This window comes from Schistocerca nitens, chromosome 1 (genome assembly GCF_023898315.1).
Source record: "Schistocerca nitens isolate TAMUIC-IGC-003100 chromosome 1, iqSchNite1.1, whole genome shotgun sequence".
NCBI lineage: Eukaryota > Metazoa > Arthropoda > Insecta > Orthoptera > Acrididae > Schistocerca > Schistocerca nitens.
In genome coordinates this window covers 45,038,768-45,063,069 of record NC_064614.1, presented here as the reverse complement: position 1 = coordinate 45,063,069, position 24,302 = coordinate 45,038,768, and positions in this window count along the sequence as shown.

Here is a 24,302-nt window from a genome sequence, read left to right as displayed (position 1 = left end):
GTATGCATAAATTAAATTTCAGACTGGATCGGTAGCGGACTTTCTTCGTTCAGATATGCCAAAGTCTCCAGAATGAGATTTTCACTCTGCAGCGGAGTGTGCGCTGATATGAAACTTCCTGGCAGATTAAAACTGTGTGCCCGACCGAGTTCGAGTCTCGGTCGGGCACACAGTTTTAATCTGCCAGGAAGTTTCATATCAGCGCACACTCCGCTGCAGAGTGAAAATCTCATTCTGGAAACATCCCCCAGGCTGTGGCTAAGCCATGTCTCCGCAGAATCCTTTCTTTCAGGAGTGCTAGTTCTGCAAGGTTCGCAGGAGAGCTTCTGTGAAGTTTGGAAGGTAGGAGACGAGGTACTGGCAGAAGTAAAGCTGTGAGTACCGGGCCTGAGTCGTGCTTCGGTAGCTCAGTTGGTAGAGCACTTGCCCGCGAAAGGCAAAGGTCCCGAGTTCGAGTCTCGGTCGGGCACACAGTTTTAATCTGCCAGGAAGTTTCATGCCAAAGTCTGTTATTACAAAAGGAAATCTTGAAAGTGTGCCTGGTGGCGAGTTGAAACTAATCCCCTGATTTGAGTAAAACTTGTATCTCATTATTGTGAAGATACATACCACTCCAATGAACTATCACCCGCCCTACTCTGCAAATAGACATCTGAATACAAAGTAAGCTGTTTGGCCCTGTTTTAACGTCAAAACGTGGGTTGACCCCTTCAAGTAATTTACAATATATTGAATAATTTCCCTAAACAATGTGACTACATGCAGGATACTCTAATGAGGTTCTATCATTACTAAAATGTTAACAGGATTTACTATTACAATGATATTTATTAATTTAATGAGCCAATAAATCCAGTCATCAAATATTATGACAATATGCGGCTATTCAAATCGGTAGCGTCGCGACAACAGGTGGTCACGAGGTCCGAGCGGCCGAAGCCACGAGCTGCGCAAGGAGGGCCTGCGCAGAGCGAAGGTACCGGAGTACTTCACCGGGGTCAGCGTCGACTACAAGCAGCAGGCCGACGTCCCGTCGGCTGGTAGGCAACGTTCGTGTCGGACGACCGTTCGTGGCCTGGCTGCCCTCTTCTACCTGGCTTCTATCGGCACCATTCAGTAACCTCTGCGACGGACCATGGATCCATGGAACTGCTTGATGATAAAGGGAAGTAACATTCTGTAATCCTCGCGGTGATTTGTTTCATTGTCTAGCTGGCCTGCTTATTATTTTCTGGTTTGTACCTGCCCCTCAGAGATTTACTCGTTCGCCGGCCGGGGCGGCCAAGCGGTTCTAGGTGCTACAGTCTGGAACCGCGCAACCGCTACGGTCGCAGGTTCGAATCCTGCCTCGGGCATGGATGTGTGTGATGTCCTTAGGTTAGTTAGGTTTAAGTAGTTCTATGTTCTAGGGGACTGATGACCTCAGATATTAAGTCCCATAGTGCTCAGAGACACTTTGAAGATGGAGCCTATGAAATGATTGTAATTCGCTTTTCTCTTTTGTGAGTCTTCTGATGGTCCTAACAGACTGCTAATTCGCTAACTTGGAGAACAGTAATCGAGTAAGAGAACTCATCTATAGACTCCCAAATGTAAGTTAAATCCGTTATGGGCACAATGGAGGGAGGTGAAGTGCTGGGGGGCACCACAAATAACTGACTGAGTTCTTATATTTCCGTAAGTGCCAAACACTTTACCAAACTTCGTGCTCGTTTCCTGTGGAGACAGCTGTCAGGGATACGTTGCACTACAAGCTCAGGCAGCAGTCAGGACTTAATGCCTACCAAACGAGCTGCAACCGTGGACTTTGTTCCAATAAGTTGCGATATCGAAACCGAGTTCTGCTGACCAACATCCCAGACGGAACTTACAAAACTCTTTGTTGGTACCAAGAGAGTGAAAACTCTTGACATGACGTGATGTCCAGTCTCTACTCCACGACTTTTGTCTCCACAGCCTGGTAAAGAGTTCCGGGACAAATCAGTTCTGTACACAAACCCACACAATAACCCCTCCAGAACACCACGAAAAGTCCTACTCTAATTGAGAGGGCTGCCACCTAAAAACTAGTGGCGGCTTCTTACGTCAGCAAGTGTTGCCGACTGCCCTCCAGTAACCCTGAAGTCATCGAGTCGCGTTTCTAAGGACCCATCAATACAATGCCCGACACCACACTCCGGTTATAGGTCAATTAACGCAGCGCCTTGTTGGTGCTCCCAGCAGTCTACACAAGCCTTGCTTGCCCTTCGCTGGCTCGAGAGGGAGGCACGAAGTTATACATGACAAGTAGGACAAGTTTCCATCTGGTCGAGGGTAGGTCGGTGGAGCCCAGATGCCGAGGACACTGCCCTGACCACTGCCACTGTCACTTGCGCTCGACCTTCCTGGAACTCGATGGAAATGGCTGCATACAATTCCGCTGTCCCACGTACCTCTCCTGCACATAACGTCCACCAACGCAACTTGGAAAATATAGCAAGTGAAGTAAGACGCATCATACGTCTTCATTCGAGCAAAGAGTGATGTTATGCCGCAAAATGGGGCAACATTTTGGCCAAGTACTGTGTTGACATTTCGCGGAGGCTGAACCGCCTGTCTCAATAACCAATAGACTGACAACAAGTTTAAAGTCACTACGAGAACTGACGGCGAGGAAACACCAGGACACATGATGACATAGCCATCCCCACCGCCACATACCGCACAGGAAGCGCCAACATAAGTACTCCACCCTTCCTAACAAATGTCTGATTCCTGAGTGCTGATTGCCGACTGCCCAGTGTGTAGTCTCAGCCCTTGTGTCGGTTGCAGTTATCTAGTCAGACAGGAGGCTATGGAGACCGACCCTCGGGATGCCTAGCGGTCGTTGATGGTCTATGGAACCAAAAGTCAGACTGGAAGGCCGCTGCCGCTGCGAACTGCACTACCAACATTGTCAGGGCGCGGAGGCCGCCATCACCCTGCAGCTCTCCTGAAGGCTTGACCTGGGTGACCCGGATGCTGTCCATAACCTGCCTCCGAGTGGGTTGGCAACACTGCTGCTCATCCCATTCCTTTGGCAGACACCGATGCTGGTGGCCCCTGTTTCCTAAATGGGGCTGAGAGCCGAGCCCTAGCGAGTCCTTCAGGTGGGACTGGGACGAGATTCCTGACTGTAATTCTTCGACGAGCACGAGAGCGCTTTTCGTGATCGATACGCAGAGCTGGAGGCCGCCACATTCCGCAGTCGATGGCAGACTGTCGTGCAGCAGCTGCCACCCAACACATCGCTGTGCCGGCGATACTGCAAGACGGGTGCAAGCTGATCTTTCACCACTGATGTGGCTCTGCTCCACCTACCCAAGTATGGCGTGCTGCTTTGGAAGACAGTGTAGTGGCACTACGATTTGTGGTAGGAGAAGTCAGTTTTGGTGCAATATTTCTCAACACGCAAGTTACAGCCAGGAGTGGGCCTGTTGACAACTTACACTACCAGAGGTTGCAAAGTGGAATGGAGGCCATAAGGCCATCGAACTACTGAAAAGAGTAAACACAGTGGTTTGCATGGCGCAAGTTACGTTGTGAGTGCGTGACTGAGAGCGGTGCGTTAGCAAAAGAGAGGAGCACAGCCACATATAAATAGGTGCCGGTTTTCTAACAAGGCACTCAAGTGTGACACCTCTCCTGGATGACGGGGCGTGTCACACACAGCAGCAGATGGGGTGCCAGCATTCCAGTCTATGGCGGGCCACTGGTTCGACCTTCTGAGGCCAATGCGGGGGTTTCAAGTGTGGCAGCTCTCCTGGATGGCAGGGTGTGTCACACCACCGGCTACACGCAGCAGTAGATGGGGTGCCAGCATTCCAGTCCCTGGCGGGTTGCTGGTTCAACCCTGGGAGGCTGACGCAGGGTCCGTAGCCAGCCAGCGACGAGCTACTCCATGGCTTGCTAGTGCGGGCAGTCGTCTCGGCTCCCAACATGCACCGGAGACATCCAGGGTGAGGGCCGCAGATTCGGACGCCAGATCACGGGCGCTTGTTGTCGCCCGCGATCTGACTCACGGTGGCAAAGAAGCGGCAGTGGGCCACCTGGGGCCCCCGGCGAGTGGCACTGAGGTGGCAGGGCGAAGACACTCAACTGTCATGCATCCTGACATCGCAGCCATACAAGGCCGACACACTGCATTGCGTGTATGGGTCACTCAGGCAGCCATTCCGCTCCAAGCCATTTCGCAGTCGGCAAAGTGGTGCCTTCAGCATTGTGGAACCCGGTGATGCACAGTGAGGGGAACGTGGCAGTGTAGTTGGAAACAATAAATCATTTGGAAAGTTCAGACAATTTTTAATACGGTGCCTTCTACCTATTCCCGCTACATTTGGTGTTGCTGTTACATTGGGTGTCGGAAGCTGCCACTACAACAGTATTGTATTCATACATGATAAATGTGTGATGGTCAATGTTGTTTCCTTGGTGCTCTCCGGTGTAACTTCACAACCGCATCTCGTCCAGCTCTCTCCTGACGACCGTGAGACTCTGGGACCAGACTCCTATAGTAATTAAAACCCTTGATAACTGATCAACTTGCTTTTGATGCTCCTGAGATGGCAATTAAAGATTATAATTGGCAGAGGACTAGCCAAAAGGGTTGGGTTTGGCACCTCTCATTCTTAGTATTCCTGTGCAATGTTTTGTGCAGCCACTGACTAAATCTCAAAGAACCCCATCCATGAACAAGCTTATGACGCATTAAGAAAATGTTGAAAATGAGACCATATAGGGCTACTTTACTTCGAACCCTAAATGAAGATGACCTGGACAGGCATATGGAATTCTGTGAGTCATGCACAACCATCAAGAATACGATCCCATTTAAGAAATAAAAAAGCATATATTTATGTGGGGTTATACAACGACTTTTAAGATGTATCTCCAAGTGGTGACAGAGAGATAACTAGATTCTTCTGGTGTGTGTGTGTGTGTGTCTTTGTGTTTGTGTGTGAGTGTGAAGGGATTATCGACGTCATGCTAATCAGTTATTATTTATTTATCAGCGCTGTCAGTTCTGTAAATTATCTGTTTACAATTGATGAAATGCTGTTCGAACTAGAAAATAGTCGACTTTTTTAATACTGCAACCGATTATGGAAAAACTGACATGCAGACAACATGGAATACCCACACAACATGGAGTTACTGTGAGAGACTTTGTAAATGAAAATTTTCATGATTGGATTGACAGACGGTGTACTACTGAATGGCCTCCAAGATCCCTAAATATCACACTGATTTTTCAGTCTGGAGTATAGTAAAAGATGAATTTTATTCAATCATGATTTGTGATGTTTAAAATTTGAAGAAAAATTAACACAACCAGAATTTAAAAAGAACCACGCTCTCAGAATATTTGTGACAAAATTTGTAAATCAGTGTTTGGCCGCGCGGGGTAGCCGTGCGGTCTAGGGCGCCTTGCCACGGTACGCGCGGCTCCCACCGTAGGAGCTTCGAGTCCTCCCTCGTCGTTGGTGTGTGTGTCCTTAGCGTAAGTTAGTTTAAGTTGGACTAAGTAGCGTGTAACCTAGGGACCGATGACCACAGCAGTTTCGTCCCATAGGAAATTATCACAGATTTCAAGAATCAGTGTTTAAAAGTTGCAATGTTTGCTTAAATCCTCATGGAAACTTAGCATCTTTTGTAGGTTTAATGAACTCTGTGTATATAAATGTACTATTAATAAATGTATATTTTCATTTGTTTAGTATTATTGCAAGAAATGAATTTTTGACAAGTGACATACGGCCACACAGCATACACCCCAGAAGCAATGACACAAATAAAATGAATTTCATTTCTGAGGTTAAAATGATAAGATTCGCTGATGACATTCTTAACCTGAGAAAAAGTGAGGAATAATTGCTGGACCTACTGAATGGGTGTACACAACGAACTGATAGAAAATCTAAGAGACGAAACTAATGAGGAGTAGCAAAAGTGAAATGAGCGACTGACTTATCATCAAACTTTAGTGCCAGAAAGAAGGCGAAGTAAAGGAACTCTGCTACCTAACAAACAAAACGAGACACGGCAGACGAAGCAAGATGGACATAAAAAGCAAATTTCCCCAAGCAAAGACTGGATTCCTGGCTAAAAGAAGTCTACAGTAGTAGTACTGAAAGGTGGTCTTGAGGAAGAATTTTCTGTGACTGTACGTTTAGAGCTCAGCAATGTATGAGAGTGAATGACAGACTGTAGGGAAAGCCTGAACGGAGAGAATCGGAGAATTTGAGGTATTCGTATTATAGTTTATTGTGTCACGATTAACCAATTACTACTAATAGTGATATTGCCGGCTTCAGCATTTTATTTCAGCTTCAGGCATGGTAATTAAACCACAAATTGTTTCATTATGGGGAATAAAACCTAGTTATACGCATACTGAACAATTTAATATAACTAAAACTATACTTTCTCATCAAAATTATCCAAGAACAGGTATGTAACGTGGAATTGACTGTTAGATGTCCCGACAGGCGGAACTCACAGGATAAAAGGAGGCAGGAAATGTCGTGTTGTCAGTAGAGAAGGAATAACAAGAGAATGCCTTGGTGAGGAGAGCTCGGGGGGCTAGTCATCGGATGTCACCTGAGTAATTCAAGCAGGGACGTTTCAACTCTTCTGAAGGGGTCCAAGTCGTCTGTTTGTGATATGGATGTGTAGTAGAAAAGGAAAGGAACAACCAGTATTATAACAATACCATGCAGAACTCATGTATTGACACAAGGCGACCGTCAAGCGTTGGGAACAGCGGCCGTAAAAATCACACGAAATGAGAAGAAGGAATCATTCGTGAGTTCCAAAGTGTTAACGGCAGTCAAGCTACCACATCGACCATGTGTGTGGAGTTAAAAGGAATGGGGTTAATTGGCCAAGTCAATATTAAGTGACGTGAGAGGTGGTGTCACTGGACATGTTAAAAAATGTGATGTAGAACCATGTGATCTTATATGTGTTCATATATTAATCTAATGTATTAATGTCGCCTACTATCTGACAATAATTTAGAATTTTATTGTCATCTTCGGATGTGATAGTTAGTCTGCAGATACACTATCTGATAAATAGTGTTCGGACACTAAGGGATGTATCCACCATTCTCCTTAATGAAGGAGTGAACTCAATTGGGGACACTGTCTGTAAGGTGTCTGAATTTCTGTGGGGGGAACGGCAGGCCATTCTTCCTCTAGAGTGCTGAAACCAGGAAAGGTAGCCACGTCGGACGCTGCCACCTGAAGTATACATTCCAACTAGGACTGAAAGTGTTTCATTGAGTTCAAATGCTCTGTGCAGACTAGTCCATTTCAGGAATGTTATTATTCACAAGCAACTATTTCACAGATGCTGATTTATGACAAGGTGAATTGTCATGCTGATGCAAACAGTCACATAATCTCCGAACACTTCTATTGCACACACTAACAGCACTGTAAAATAAAATTCTTTTGAAGCTTGCTGGCAGATTAACACTGTGTGCCGGACAGAGACTCGAAATGGGGACCTTTGCCTTTCGCGGGCAAATGTCCCGAGTTCGAGTCTCGGTCCGGCACACAGTTTTAATCTGCCATGAAGTTTCATAACAGCGTACACTCCGCTGCAGATGGAAAATCTCATTCTAAAACTCTTTTATTTCCGTCTGTGATCACGAGGGTTTTTGCTCCTTAGACAACCGGTTTCGGCCAGCGATAATCATCTTCAGACCAGCACCAAAACATGGAAATGCCAAAGCAACTAGTGGACAGCCTACATCTTAAAACAACAAAATATGACATAAAGACAAATATTACTTTCATAGAAGTGGAAAAAATGCGCTTACAATACGAAGAGGATACTTGTCTTAAAACGTAAAGAGCCACTGTGGCATCATCAAGAAATTCATACAAAATCACCTTTGCGTCGTAACACACATTTGAAATATGCCTATACTGCGTCCTGCCAGCTCTACCGAGAGAGGGCGCTGATTACTTACATTAATCTTTTGGCTCATCCATTTGCTTTTTTCCCTGATTATTTCAACATTCTCATATTATTTTGTTAGCTCCATAAACTTTTTCTAGTGAAAGTTATTATTTTTACCGAAAATAATTTCAAGGCTGTCTCACTTCACATATTGTCACTTTACAAATTTCTTTTTAATCTTCTTTTTGTTCTTCTTCTGCGGAATGCGGTTGCCCTTGTTTATCTGTCTCATTCCAGCATGTACTGGATAAACTTGTGTCCCGTCCCTTATGTGGTCGTCCGGGTAGTCATTTCCCTTGTGATCGTCCGTGTTTACCAATTCTTCTCACATGATCCCATTTCATTTTCTTGTCTTCATCAACTTATTTATATTTTGTATTTCATACTGTTCCCTTGTTCACACATTTGTTCTTTTGTCCCACGTCATTACTCCTTGGATCTGTCTTAGTACCGTCATTTCCACTGCCGTTAACTTTTGGTTTACCTTTCTCGTTTCTATTCTAATTTCTGCTATTTCTATGTCAAAACAGGACGCATCATTGTTTTATTTATTTTTAATTTCCCCTCAGTTGTCAGAATTTTGCAGACATCCGGCTACCCTTACTGATTCTGTCACTTGATTTTTCACTTCCAGGGTGAAGTCTTTAATAGTGGGCCGGCCGGAGTGGCCGAGCGGTTAAAGGCGCTACAGTCTGGAACCGCACGACCGCTACGGTCGCAGGTTCGAATCCTGCCTCGGGCATGGATGTGTGTGATGACCTTAGGTTAGTTAGGTTTAAGTAGTTCTAAGTTCTAGGGGACTTATGACCACAGCAGTTGAGTCCCATAGTGCTCAGAGCCATTTTTTTTTAATAGTGGTGATAACAGTCCCCAGATAATTAAAACTCATCACTTGTTGAACACGAACACGATCTACTTATAATTTACATCGTACAGGTACTTTTGATATTATGATACTCTCAGTTTTATTTAGATGAGATTTCCATGTTATATTGTTTAACTGTGTTATTATGTTGGTGAATTAGCTTTTGTAAATTAATCTCGTTATTTGCTATCAGTACAGTGTCATCAGAATAACAAGTAATATTTTATCATTTTATTTCCAATTTTATAGCCTGGTTTCTTCATGACATCGTCAATGATGCAGTTCCTTATTAGATTCATCAGGAGTTTACTTGATGAGTCTCCTTGTCTAAATCCTTTACCTACCATAATTTCATCTGTAATCCTTCGTGTTTTTTAATTCTCGTTTTATTACCCGTACATACAGCTTCTGTTGTTTGAGTAAACACATTGGTACATTGTTCTCAGTTAAGATTTGAGTTACATAATTTTTTGTGATCCTGTCAAAGACTTTTCACAAGTTAACGAAGCACAGGTAGGCTGGTTACTTAACTCTATGGATTTCTCCATAATCTGTCTTCGACCACTGCTTTTACTGAATCCTTGCTGTCCTTCTGCTATTTCTATATAATTCAGAGTTCTGTCTCTAATTACTGATGTTAACAGTTTGAAGGTCGTGTCAAACAGGTTGATTTCCCGGTAATTATCTAATAGTTGCTAATCTTCTTTTTATCCTCTGGAACCGTAATACTGTCTCTCCATTCTCTTGGTACCCAATCTTCCTTCGTGACACTGTTCAACAAAATACGAAGCCGTTGATATAATATCTGCCCCGTATTTTAAATATTCATCATATATGTCATCTGGCACTGGTCTTTCCTATTACACTACTGGCCATTAAAATTGCTACACCAAGAAGAAATCCAGATGATAAATTGGTATTCATTGGACCAATATACTAGAACTCACATGTGATACATTTTCACTCAATTTGGGTGCATAGAACATGAGAAATCAGTACCCTGAACAACCACCACTGGCCGTAATAACGGCATTGATACTCCTGGGCATTGAGTCATACAGAGCTTGGATGGCGTATACAGGTACAGCTGCCCATGCAGCTTCAACAAGATACCACAGTTCATCAAGAGTAGTGACTGGCGTATTGTGACGAGCCAGTTGCTCGGTCAGCATTGACCAGACGTTTTCAATTGGTGAGAGATCTGGAGAATGTGCTGGCTAGGGCAGCAGTTGAAAATTTCCTGTATCCAGAAAGGCCCGTACAGGACCTGCACCATGCGGTCGTGCATTATCATGCTGAAATGTAGGTTTTCGCAGGGATCGAATGAAGGGTAGAGCACGGTTCGGAACACATCTGAAATGTAACGTCCACTGTCCAAAGTACCGTCAGTGCGAACAAGAGGTGACCGAAACGTGTAACCAATGGCGCTCCATACCATCATGCCGAGTGATACGCCAGTATGGCGATGACGAATACACGCTTACAATATGCGTTCACCGCGATGTCCCAAACACGGATGCGACCATCATGATTTTGTAAACAGAACCTGGATTCATCCAAAAAATGAGAGGTTTTGCCATTCGTGCACCCAGGTTGGTCGTTGAGTACACCATCGCAGGCGCTCCTGTCTGTGGTGCAGCGTCAAGGGTAAACGCAGCCATGGTCTCCAAGCTGATAGTCCATGCTGCTGCAAACGTCGTCGAACTGTTCGTGCAGATGGTTTTTGTCTTGCAAACGTCCCCATTTGTTGACGTAGGGATCGAGACGTGGCTGCACGATCGGTTACAGCCATGCGGATAAGATGCCTGCCATCTCGACTGGTAGTGATAGGAGGCTGTTGGGGTCCAGCACGGCGTTCCGCATTACCCTCCTGAACCCACGGATTCCATATTCTGCTAACAGTCGTTGGATCTCGACCAACGCGAGCAGCAATGTCGCGATACCATAAACCTCAATCGCGATCAAAGTCGGAAACGTGATGGTACACATTTCTCCTCCTTACACGAGGCATCACAACAACTTTTCACCAGGCAACGTCGGTCAACTGCTGTTTGTGTATGAGAAGTCGATTGGAAACTTTCCTCATGTCAGAACGTTGTAGGTGTCGCCACTGGCGCCAATCTCGTGTGAATGCTCTGAAAAGCTAATCATTTGCATATCACAGCATCTTCTTCCTGTCGCTTAAATTTCGCGTCTGTAGGACGTCATCTTCGTTGTGTAGCAATTTTAATGGCCAGTAGTGTATTAATTCTTCTTATTGCAGTGCATATTTCCTCCAAAGAAAATTTTATTTAGTTGTCATTTTCTGCGCTTTGGTGGCTAGTTTTAATTTCCAACTCTGTTAAGGCGTTATACCGTAATTTAAAAATAATTTTCCTCTGAATTTTGCTTACATTATATATCTGAATGTGTTGACTAATATCTTCTTACACTTTAGGAGAATTTACCATACTTTCTTTTGTGATCCATAAAGGTCCCGCTCCATATCTTTTGTATATCTCTCCCTATAATCCCGTTTTATGTTTGAAATATCCGAGTTTATTACGAATGGTCGTACACTTCACATAATCGTCTTGATTTTGACGTCTTTATATTTTAGCAATGCTTTCTTCGTCTGAGTAGCCAGTTCTTTACCATCTTGGTTAAACCATGGTGTCTATATATAGTGCTACCTCCTATCACATTCACCCTTTTCATACTTATAGCTGCTCGTGCTGCCTCTTGTGTATCTAGCATCTACATGTTGTTCGTCTAAACAAGGGTTATTAATGATTTTCTTGTTTAATCTGTTTTGATACAGCAACCTTGTACTCTCATCCTCCATGACTTCAATTTTAACTTTTTCTAACTTTAAAAATTAGGTTTATCGGTGCTTTTAATTTCATTACGTTTTATCACTGCAGTAACATACAGTATATAGTGTATAAGCCTACTATAAGTTTTATCTATTATTTTTTTTTCACTTTATTGCTTTATGTATAGTTACACACCTGATGAATAGTTTGTTCGAACAGTAGCGCTCTTAATGGCATGCTTCTACCGTCTCTGTGACCTAGTTTATACCAGTTTTAAAAATATGTGACGAGCCAAAGCTGATTTTGTGTGTACTTTTGACGATGTCACTGTAGGTTCATTATACAAGTTGTTAAGGGTATAAGTGTGTACTTTTGACGATGTCACTCTATGTTCATTATACAAGTTGTTAGGGGTATAAGTGCAGGTGTTTTTATAGGTGATTGAAGACAGCGTACTGAACAACATTTCATCAGGGCTTACCTCATTGGCAGACTAGTAATTGTAGTTATCAGCAGTAGTATGTTTTTAGGTTCGTTAGTACCTCCAAGTACTTGTGTGAGGAGCAGCAATGAATGTTTATTTTCCGCTGGGCAGAAAGACTTATGTTGAAGTTCAAATGCGTGAACACAAAACGTTTACTCTATAATGACAGGTGTAGTCCACTTAGTGGTGCAGTTACGACCGTTCAGGAAGCGAAAGGTAGTAAATCATTGGACTTGTTTGCGGGAAGGCTATTAGACGCAAGGGAAAATAACTAACACACTGGAATGAGTGCATGTTAAGGTGCCAATGATCACAGGATCTGCGCTTATACCCCTAACACTGCATTACGACGTGTTTCGTAACAGGTATGCCTCGTCATATTTCAAGTGCATATTTCTCAAACTTTTCGTTACGGCATTTTTATTGGTTTAAGATGTAGACTGTCCACTAGTGTTGTTTTATTGTTTTGAGGTGCAAATTCTCCCACAATTATTTTGGTTACTCCATTTGAAGATGGTCACCGCTGACCGAAACTGGTAGTCTAAGGACCAGAACGTTTTGTGATCCCACACGGAAGTAAAAGAAATTCATTCTACACTTGCTGAATCACCTTGCGAAACAATGCTGTAAAATCTGTTCATATCCTTCCCCACTTAGCGTTTTCTGAAACACCATATGGGGACAGCAGTCTGACCACGATAAACACCCCGTGCCGCAACAGTAATCTCTCTGTACTTGGTTGTTGGCATTACATATGACGGCAGAACGTACTCCAGGTATTCGACAAACTCACGTCCTTCCATCGGATAAACGCAACGCACGAAGTGATTCATTACTCGGGGTCATTCGTTTTCTGTCATGCACTGTGTTTAACGAGTGTGTAGATGTTTATATGCATCGACCTCACATTAAGTTGAGGTGTCATGTAGGTAACTGGATGGCGGTGTTGAGTGTATGTGACCGGCTTGACGAAATTTTCACTGAGGTCAATAAATTTTACTCGTCTCCTCTGGAATCTGAGTGGAGTGGTTTATGTCACTCAGTGACCATTGACTTTGAAATGTATTTCTGTTTTGTTGTAGCGGAGAGTGTGGGCGAAAGTTACTAGGAGCCACTTAGAGACAGTGTACTGAACTATTAACGGTGAAATATTCATGCCGGAATCTCTGAAAGTCGTTTGATTGCTACAAGGCTTTTAATTATTCACTTTGAACTGGTGCGAAACTGAACCCTGTCACCTGGGTCAGTGTTAGAATTACCAAACTTGTTCGGATTGGTTATACATGTGTAGTAGTGCAGATAATTATTTCGGGTCCGTTAATAAACCTTTCCTATTAAATCTGTGCTCACTACGCCACGCAATTTGTCTCCAGCCCCCCCCCCCCCTCCCCCGGCCTTTTGTGGCCGAGCGGTTCTAGACGCTTCAGTCCGGAACCGCGCTGCTGCTACGCTCACAGGTTCGAATCCTGCCTCGGGCATGGATGTGTGTGCTGTCCTTAGGTTAGTTAGGTTTAAGTAGTTCTAAGTCTAGGGGACTGATGACATCAGAAGTTGAGTCCCATAGTGCTCAGAGCCATTTGAACCATTTTTCTCGAGCCAGCCCCCCCTTCCCCCCCGCAGCACCACGTGTGTATGAATTCTGGCCCGGATAGCGATGACGCCACGGAAGTTCCAACACATGTATAGAAGGAACGTTTCAACAGCCACTAAATATCTGGGAGCTTGCGTGCGGAACGACATACAGAGAAGCAAGCATAGAGGCGATACTGGGATTCATTTTAAGAAAGTGCAGTCTATCTGCGAATTAGCTGACTTACACAAAGGTTGGAACTTTAATAGTGGCAACTATTTATTCACAACCGATACAAAAGAGTTACATGTTTGCACCTGTTACCTGTTACCTGTTACTGCCAACTAGCTCTGCAGATGATGAAGAAATTGAAGAAAGGTATGACGAGATAAAAGAAATTATTCAGGTAGTGAAGGGAGACGAAAATTTAATAGTCATGGGTGACTGGAATTCGTCAGTAGGAAAAGGTAGAGAAGGAAACATAGTAGGTGAATATGGATTGGGGGGAAGAAATGAAAGAGGAAGCCGCCTTGTGGAATTTTGCACAGAGCATAACTTAATCATAGCTTACACTTGGTTCAAGAATCATAAAAGAAGGTTGTATACCTGGAAGAATCCTGGAGATACTAAAAGGTATCAGATAGATTATATAACGGTAAGACAGAGATTTAGGAACCAGGTTTTAAATTGTAAGACATTTCCAGGGGCAGATGTGGATTATGACCACAATCTACTGGTTATGAACTGCAGATTGAAACTGAAGAAACTGCAAAAAGGTGGGAATTTAAGAAGATGGGACCTGGATAAACTGAAAGAACCAGAGGTTGTAGAGAGTTTCAGGGAGAGCATAAGGGAACAATTGACAGGAATGGGGGAAAGAAATACAGTAGAAGAAGAATGGGTAGCTCTGAGGGATGAAGTAGTGAAGGCAGCAGACGATCAAGTAGGTAAAAAGGCGAGGGCTAATAGAAATCCTTGGGTAACACAAGAAATATTAAATTTATTTGATGAAAGGAGAAAATATAAAAATGCAGTGAATGAAGCAGGCAAAAAGGAATACAAACGTCTCAAAAATGAGATCGACAGGAGGTGCAAAATGGCTAAGCAGGGATGGCTAGAGGACAAATGTAGGGATATAGAGGCTTGTCTCACTAGGGGTAAGATAAATACTGCCTACTGGAAAATTAAAGAGACTTTTGGAGAGAAGAGAACCACTTGTATGAATATCAAGAGCTCAGATGGCAACCCAGTTCTAAGCAAAGAAGGGAAGGCAGAAAGGTGGAAGGTGTGTATAGAGGGTTTATACAAGGGCGGTGTACTTGAGGAAGATATTATGGAAATGGAACAGGATGTAGACGAAGACGAAATGGGAGATACGATACTGCGTGAAGAGTTTGACAGAGCACTGAAAGACCTGAGTCGAAACAAGGCCCCGGGAGTAGACAACATTCCATTAGAACTACTGACGGCCTTGGGAGAGCCAGTCATGACAAAACTCTACCATCTGGTGAGCAAGATGTATGAGACAGGCGAAATACCCTCAGACTTCAAGAAGAATATAATAATTCCAATCCCAAAGAAAGCAGTTGTTGATAGATGTGAAAATTACCGAACTATCAGTTTAATAAGTCACAGCTGCAAAATACTAACGCGAATTCTTTACAGACGAATGGAAAAGCTGGTAGAAGCCGACGTCGGGGAAGATCAGTTTGGATTCCGCAGAAATGTTGGAACACGTGAGGCAATACTGACCCTAAGACTTATCTTAGAAAATAGATTAAGGAAAGGCAAACCTTCGTTCCTAGCATTTGTAGACTTAGAGAAAGCTTTCGACAATGTTGACTGGAATACTCTCTTTCAAATTCTGAAGGTGGCAGGGGTAAAATACAGGGAGCGAAAGGCTATTTACAATTTGTACAGAAACCAGATGGCAGTTATAAGAGTCGAGGGGCATGAAAGGGAAGCAGTGGTTGGGAAAGGAGTGAGACAGGGTTGTAGCCTCTCTCCGAAGTTATTCAATCTGTATATCGAGCAAGCAGTAAAGGAAACAAAAGAAAAATTCGGAGTAGGTATTAAAATTCATGGAGAAGAAGTAAAAACTTTGAGGTTCGCCGATGACATTGTAATTCTGTCAGAGACAGCAAAGGACTTGGAAGAGCAGTTGAACGGAATGGACAGTGTCTTGAAAGGAGGATATAAGATGAACATCAACAAAAGCAAAACGAGGATAATGGAATGTAGTCAAATTAAATCGGGTGATGCTGAGGGAATTAGATTAGGAAATGAGACACTTAAAGTAGTAAAGGAGTTTTGCTATTTAGGGAGTAAAATAACTGATGATGGTCGAAGTAGAGAGAATATAAAATGTAGAGTGGCAATGGCAAGGAAATCGTTTCTGAAGAAGAGAAATTTGTTAACATCGAGTATAGATTTAAGTGTCAGGAAGTCGTTTCTGAAAGTATTTGTATGGAGTGTAGCCATGTATGGAAGTGAAACATGGATGATAACTAGTTTGGACAAGAAGAGAATAGAAGCTTTCGAAATGTGGTCCTACAGAAGAATGCTGAAGATAAGTGGGTAGATCTCGTAACTAATGAGGAGGTATTGAATAGGATTGGGGAGAAGAGAAGTTTGTGGCACAACTTGACTAGAAGAAGGGATCGTTTGGTAGGACATGTTTTGAGGCATCAAGGGATCACAAATTTAGCATTGGAGGGCGGCGTGGAGGGTAAAAATCGTAGAGGGAGACCAAGAGATGAATGCACTAAGTAGATTCAGAAGGATGTAGGCTGCCTTAGGTACTGGGAGATGAAGAAGATTGCACAGGATAGAGTAGCATGGAGAGCTGCATCAAACCAGTCTCAGGACTGAAGACCACAACAACAAGAACTGTCCTTCTAAGTAGTTCAGTGGTTCAAGGGCTCTGAGCACTATGGGACTTATCGTCTGAGGTCATCAGTCCCCTACAACTTAGAACTACTTAAACCTAACTAAGCTAAGGACATCACACACATCCATGCCCGAGGCAGGATTCGAACCTGCGACCGTAGCAGTGACGCGGCTCCGGACTAAAGCGCCTAGAACCGCTCAGCCACAGCGCATGGCTTCAAAGTATTCAACAGCGTTGTGTAGAACCCGTTGCCAGCGATGTGGAAGCCGTAGTATACCGTTAGCAGAGCCTGTTCTGGTGATGGTGCGAATGGAGCGGTCTACTACCAGTCGAATCTCTGGACTCAAGTAAATAATAATAGTTAGTAAGTCAATGATTACAACACATTTAATAAAAATAAACATAATGGAATAACTAAATAATAATAGTAAGTCAATGATTACAACACATACAATATAAATATACATAATGGAATAACTAAATAATAATAGTAAGTCAATGATTACAACACATACAATAAAAATATACATAATGGAATATAAGTGCAGTTATTAAGCATAAATCACGCTAGTCATGTGTTTGTGTTTTACGTTTTACGTACGCAAAGCATATCATACAAAATAAATTTGATGAAACAGTAAATTCATTTCTGTAATAGGATGTGCCCTTGGGCCTCTGAGTCACAAAACACCTTCAGTTCCTGCATACCACAATAATTTTCTTTGTCACTCGGGAGTAATTCTAAAACATTGGACACATGATCTCCTATTAACATGGTATGTCAATAGGTATATTACTGTATACCAGGAGATCTGTTTCAGACAATATGATCTAGTTCAACTAAATTATGTTACTAAATTTTTTTAACAGCTTACTTTCGTACCTTCTGCATGTTCTCATGTTCTGGTTTCTTTATCAATCGTCCAGCAGGAGCAGTGGAGCAAAGCAGTGAGGCAGCGTGTTTGACTTGCAGTCGGAGCTGGCTATGGCCTACTGCCAAGAAGGGGCATCATTCCAGTCTGGAACAGCACACAGTACTTTTCTTCGTGGACATATGAAATGCAGTATGGCCAGATTGTAGTGTTGTTAGCTGTGGTGTATTGTTGACTATGATGGTTACAGAAAATTGTGTCGATTGTGATCAGTGCAGTCGTGGACTGCAGGAGAGTGTGTCTGGGTTAGCCAAATTAAGCTACCAAGGTCTCACAGCTTTGAACTATGGTCAGGCTGTCTTAGTGACTAATGTATTAAGGTTAGAAAAATTTATTTTATTGTTATTGTGTTCAGTGAAATTGTAATGTCTCTTTATTCCGTTCATTTGCTATTATACTGTTCTGATTTACTGTGTGCAGCAGAAGTTAACTTGAGGTGATGTGTTGTGTTGGTTATTTTTTACTCTCTCGGTAACTTTTTTAATGTTAATTACAGTGTGGGATTTGGGTTGGGTATATTGTCGGTTTTAGTATGCTGGGCTAATAATGGTTATTATGTGCATTCTTGTTCTCCTTTTACCATGGTGTTATTAATTTTGGTATAATGTTCGTTGCCCCTCTATTACATATTTGGTGAAATTCGAAGTGGCAGTTTATTTTATGGTATGGTATTTCGTGTTAGATATTATGTTTTGCATTTAGGTAAATCGAGCACTGAATACGTTAGTTTTGTCATCCTGCGTACGCAGAGTTGTTGAAACTGATTGATAGATATATTCAAATATTGTAATGGAATTGTGGGTTTACTCCCACTCAATCCCTAGCCACTTTTGACTCCCATCGTTTCCTGCACCACAACGTAAATCCTGGATCTTTATGACTGCACCTAGGTTTGAACCCCACTTCATTCAAGTACGAGTCCAGTGTCAATGCGTTAAACCAAGCAGTTCGGTCTGGCATCAATTACCAGTAATAACGGATAAGAGAGTTCTAGTCAGCAAGCACAACAGGAAGGATCAACAGAGCGATATCAATGTCAGATATTCATTTGTTGATGTAATATCAATGAGAATGTAGACATTCACAGTCGACCTCCAGCTAGCCTAGCATTCCCGCTGAGTGTACCTTGATGTTGACGTAAAGGTCCATTTGTGATGTAATGTAGAAGACTGAGGCTCATGTGCTGGAGTACACGAAACATCGGTCTAATATATACACTTCAGTTGTGTTACGTATTCATTTTTACAACTTACACCATCGTAATTAAGGATACTTAATCCGACACCAAGAAACTATTTTAGTTGAATCTTCGCCCAGTCCGTGTAAAACTACGTGTGTAATTGTTTACAAAACAGATGTCACATTTATAATCTTTAGTACATATTACAGTAAAGTTGTATGTATAGAACAGGATTAGTTACCACAAGAAAGCGAGTGAAACTATTAGTTAATTCTGTTTAAAATTAACATTTTGCTATCGGAATTGTAAAAAATATTCACAATGTAAATTTTTCTTCATTGTGTGCGAAATGCTACCGATAGACAATTTTTTACATGTCATTCGGAACGGTAAGTAATTAAAAGATAGCTTCTAAGAAAAGCTAAGGTTCTTCACATTGTCATAATGCTATATGTGGTAGAAAATAATGTTTTAATGCTTCGAACACTCTATCGGACCACCAGTTCGCCCAGATGAGTATCAGAGTATTTCAGTAACATTTTCGTAATCCACAGGCTAATTTATATTTTTAAAAGCATCACGATATTAGAATATGGATACTGTCAGTAATTAACATTTTTTTTGGATTGAAATTTTCATTTAACTCTTTTTTGTTAGTAGAAACGTCATAATGTTCACGAGACGCTTTAGATAAACCTGGATGTGTGTTGGTTTGTTTGCGACGCTACTCGGCCTGAATTTGTCAAGTGCTTAACCTCGTTGTGCGATCTAGGTTATTAAATTAAGTAATATTGTTACTTTCTAGTCCTTTATGACGCTTACATTGTTAAAACTAAAGAATGGAACAGGAAAATGACGTTAACGAAACATAACAAAGAAATTTTTCAGAGTACCTTCTAAATCTGAGAACGGCACCACTGAATTTGAAATGTGGAGATAGTTAATTTTTCATGCTCCCAAGTATGGCATTATTAACAGACAAGTGTCGCAAGAGCTTTGACGCCTCAGTTCGAAACATCTACCCACCAGGAACTACTCCATTGTGAAGTGCAATTACTGCGTCTAAAGTGCAGTTATTTCGCTTTGGTGACGATGTAGCAATCGCTGTTTCTACTTTTAGGCCAAAAAATTAGTGGCAGCAAGTCAATGTAACGGTGCACGCATTTAGGCCCTTGCTACGTTGCTGTTCCTCGTCATGATTCACTACTAGCAAAGGAATTGCTTATCAAGCTGCCTGACACTACTCCGCTAGACAAGCTTAAAGCGTCACAAACTTGTCGTAACTAATCACTGCTCTATAACAACCCATCTGTGCCAAAACTCCAAAATCAAAGTGACATGTATAACGTAATCTGGTACTTGCTGACAAGGATAATATACACAGGTAAAAGTAAGAATTTTTCCGAGCGCTGAATCGCTATGGAAATCACTTTTGAAGCAATAAATGATAAATTAATTGATCATAATTTTCAGTAAGTAATCTCCGAGTCGCCAGACCTAAACTTTGAGCATATGCGAGGCAGCTATGACAGCCCCCTCTCCCCCCCCCCCCCCCACCCTCTCTATACCCCCAGGAGAAGTCCATACATCGAGATGCATTTATGATTGCTTTGAAATTGACAGCATGGAAAATTTTCTGATTTATGTAAGCAATTTCTAACCGTGATAGCTGCTGAATTGTGACACCAAATTCAGCGACGTAATACGAGTGCACTCTGCCATATAGTGGCAAGATAACAGCTCTGCACGAATGTATGCCTTACTGTAGGAAATGTAAGCAAAGCCGTAACAAAGGTTCGGTTCGTGTGTTTACCTGCTCAGTTGACACCCGGCAATTTGAGCGATCTGACAGCATGCACGTGATCTTATTTCCACTTACGCAGTATATATTTTGTGGTCAGGGGGAATCAATCTCCTGACTTGTTTGATGCGCCGCGCTACGACTTCAACTGTTGTGTCAACAATCTCACCTCTGAGTAGGACTTACAACCAACGTTCTCGGTCATTTCCAGGATCAGTTCAAAAACGGTCTTCACTTACAGTTTTTATTCTGTACAGCTTTGTCTACTACTATGGAAAGTGTTCCATTGTACGTTCAAACATGCCCAGTGATTCTGTCCTTCTTATGGTTCCAACGCATCCCTTTCCTGGACGAATCTGCGAAGAGCATACTCATTTATAATATTACCAGTCCACATAAATATTAGAAGCTTTCTATTTCACCACATCTCGCACGTTACGATTCCCTTCTTTTGCGGGTCTGTCAAGCTCCATGCGTCATTTGCATACATAACTATGCTCCAAGTTTTCAGAAATTAACACCTAACTTTGGACTAGTACAATTGTGTTAACGAGGAATACCCTCTTATTCTGTGCTAGTGTGTTTCTAAAATGCTCCTTGCTTCCTTATTTTTAATTATGCTTCCAAGGTAGCTAAAATTCATCACTTGCTGTATTTAGTGGTCACCAATTTTGACACTTTTACCGCTAACAATATATCTCAGATTTCTCCTTACTTTTATCTCTCCCCTCGACTCATTGATGTACTCTAAGTTCACATTCTGGGCTCATTAGGATGTTCATTTCATTCAACAGGTCCCGCAATGCTTCCTAACTTTTGCTGAGAACCCTAAATTTTAATACCGTTTCTGAACCTTCCTTTTATTAACATCACTGCTTTTTATGTATGCAGATTGGACTAGTTCCTCATACTCTTTTTAGTCCGAGACCTTCGCCATTGGTCTGCCAATCTCATTGTTCCCTCTTGTACATATTGCATTACCCGTGTTTCCCTCCTGGAAACATTTTGCCGCACTATACGTTGCGTAATGCTCTTCCTAGGTTGACAACTCCTCTGGGGTCTTCATGTTTCTTAAGTCTTACCTCAATTATGAACGTTCGAAGTGCCTCTCTGGTGCCTTTACCTTACCTGCGGCCAAGCTGCCAATAATCCCCTGTGTGTTATTCTTCCCGGCGATTTCGATAAGTGAGCTGTTCAGCTGATTGCGCTGTTATTCTCACATTTATCTGCCCTTGACATTTCGGAATTCTGTCGATGACTTCTTTTTTTGCGAAAATCTGATGCCAGGCCCCTTGATTCAAAGCGTTTACACAACAGCTTGATTACTCATTTGGTTTACACTTCACCCAAGTGACTTCAGTACCTCCGAAAAACTGCCTTCTTTAATTTGAAATCTTCCAAAGTTCTCAAAATGTCCCTCTAATGCTGGATTTCCTATTTTTTTGCATATCCACTCCCGTTCCTTCTTGCAACACGTCAGCATATTCCTCCCTCTCGAGGATTCAACGTAATGTTTACACCTTCTCGTCTTCTTATCTACGTCTGACTGTGAAATTCTTTTTTGACTTTCCTATATGCGGAACATTTCTTCCTCGGCGGCTGTTTCCTTTTCGCTTTCTTTTTTGTGGACTGGCAAGACAGCCAATCCACTAGGACGGGAGGCCGAATGGCACGCGTTTAAACTCACGCAGGCTGGCGTGAGGTCTGAAAAATGATAAGGAATTGAGACTAGCAAAAACGGTACGTAGCTTCTGGAATACTTAACTTTAATCCATAATTGGTGAACATCGGTCTGACGGTACATGCATCACAAGATAAATAGCAATTGATAATGGCGCCTTGCTAGGTCGTAGCAAATGACGTAGCTGAAGGCTATGCTAACTATCGTCTCGGCAAATGAGAGCGTAATTTGTCAGTGAACCATCGCTAGCAAAGTCGGCTGTACAACTGGGGCGAGTGCTAGGACGTCTCTCTAGACCTGCCGTGTGGTGGCGCTCGGTCTGCAATCACTGACAGTGGCGACACGCGGGTCCGACGTATACTAACGGACCGCGGCCGATTTAAAGGCAACCACCTAGCAAGTGTGGTGTCTGGCGGTGACACCACATTCTTCATATTTTTCTTCAGCCATTTCGATTTAACTTCTTTGCAGTTCCTAGGTACTTCATTTCTTTGCATTGCATTACTCATTTATTTCAACATTTTTGTGTTCCTTCCTTTTCTCAACCAACTAATTTATTTCTTCTGTTACCCAAACTTTCATGTTGATGACTAATTCCACTCCCGTTTTAATATTTCGCTGCTGATACTAATCTACAAGGCGTCGCAGGAGGAATGGTCAGTATTCAGTGATACGACAGAAAAGATGTATCGAAACAAAAAGGTTCTAATAAATATGGGCTCAAAGATGCATACCTTAAGAGTTACGAGCAGTTCTTCGTTTTCGACACTGTGAAAAAAGTATCTTCTACGGCAAGCTCTTTGCTTCCATTATTTGAGAGGACCGTAGTAAGAAGAAAATACCGAGTAAACATGGGTTCTAAAGAACATACTTTTAGAGCTATCAATACTTTTTCATCTTCGCTACTGTGAAACGCATTTCTTCTATTGATGGCTTCTCATGGCTCTTAACGTAGCCATCTGAGCGACCGTGTTTACCGGAACATTTTTTTCTTGTTTTGGTCCCAAAATATAGAAAAAAATAGGAGATTTCTTTCACAGTATGGAAGATGAAGAGGTATTCACAGCTCTTATGATATGCTTTTTGGAGCACACATTTTGTAGAATTTTTTGCTTCGAATGATCGTTCCGGTCATATCCCTGAATACTGACCCTTCCTCATCGGACTCCCTGTATTTTCATGAGGTAAAAATCCTTATGCTTTTTCCGTTTCATTTTTCTGATCCCCAGCACAACAACTTCGAAAGTTTTCATTTGTTTTACATATTTCCTAGCTTTTCCATCACATTTAGATTTCTGTTCTGTGACCAGGACCACAGGATGTTTGCTTTCCATTGGTTATTCAGTCTGGGGTATCGTGACGTTAAAATTTTAGACGCAAGCTTCTGGAACACATCTTTCACTGCACTTGATTGGGTCACATTTTTCCTACTGTGGTGGGAGTACAACTGCGTCTGCTTAATTAATCAGGCAACTTTGTGTCCGTCTAATAAGGGAGGGCATAGCCACTTAAATTTTCTGCCAGTCTCAAAATTACATTTGGAGTAGAATCTGACGTTATGTACAATTTTACAATTTCTCCAGTCTGTATGTTTTCTGAGAATAAATCATTTACCATATCCAAGCTGTAATTCATTGTAGTAGCATCCCGATATGAATAATTCGTTTGATTTGGTAAACTGAAGTAAAGAAAAACCACAACATAATTCTTTCTTTTATGGAAACCCTAGGTGTAGGTTGTCAATGCCAAGGTCGATTTAATCATTTGAAGGCCGCCAATTCCACTGCGGAAACAACAATAGGCTGCCACGCATGCACACGCTGCATGTTCTACATTACATCTACATGGATACTCTGCAAATCACATTTAAGTGCCTGACAGAGGGTTCATCGAGCCACCTTTACAATGTTACAAACACCACGGTTGTTTACATTCTAATTTAATGGTATTCTACAGTGATATTCTTTCCAGTTTGCCAAGATTCTTATACAGCACCTGAAGAGTTAGTAATTTTGCGCTGTTCCGGTATTACAGCTAAACGCTGTTAATTAGTAGTCGTATTTTGTGATTTTTCTTTGTGGGTATTAGGCTACACTACTTACACTTCTTACAACA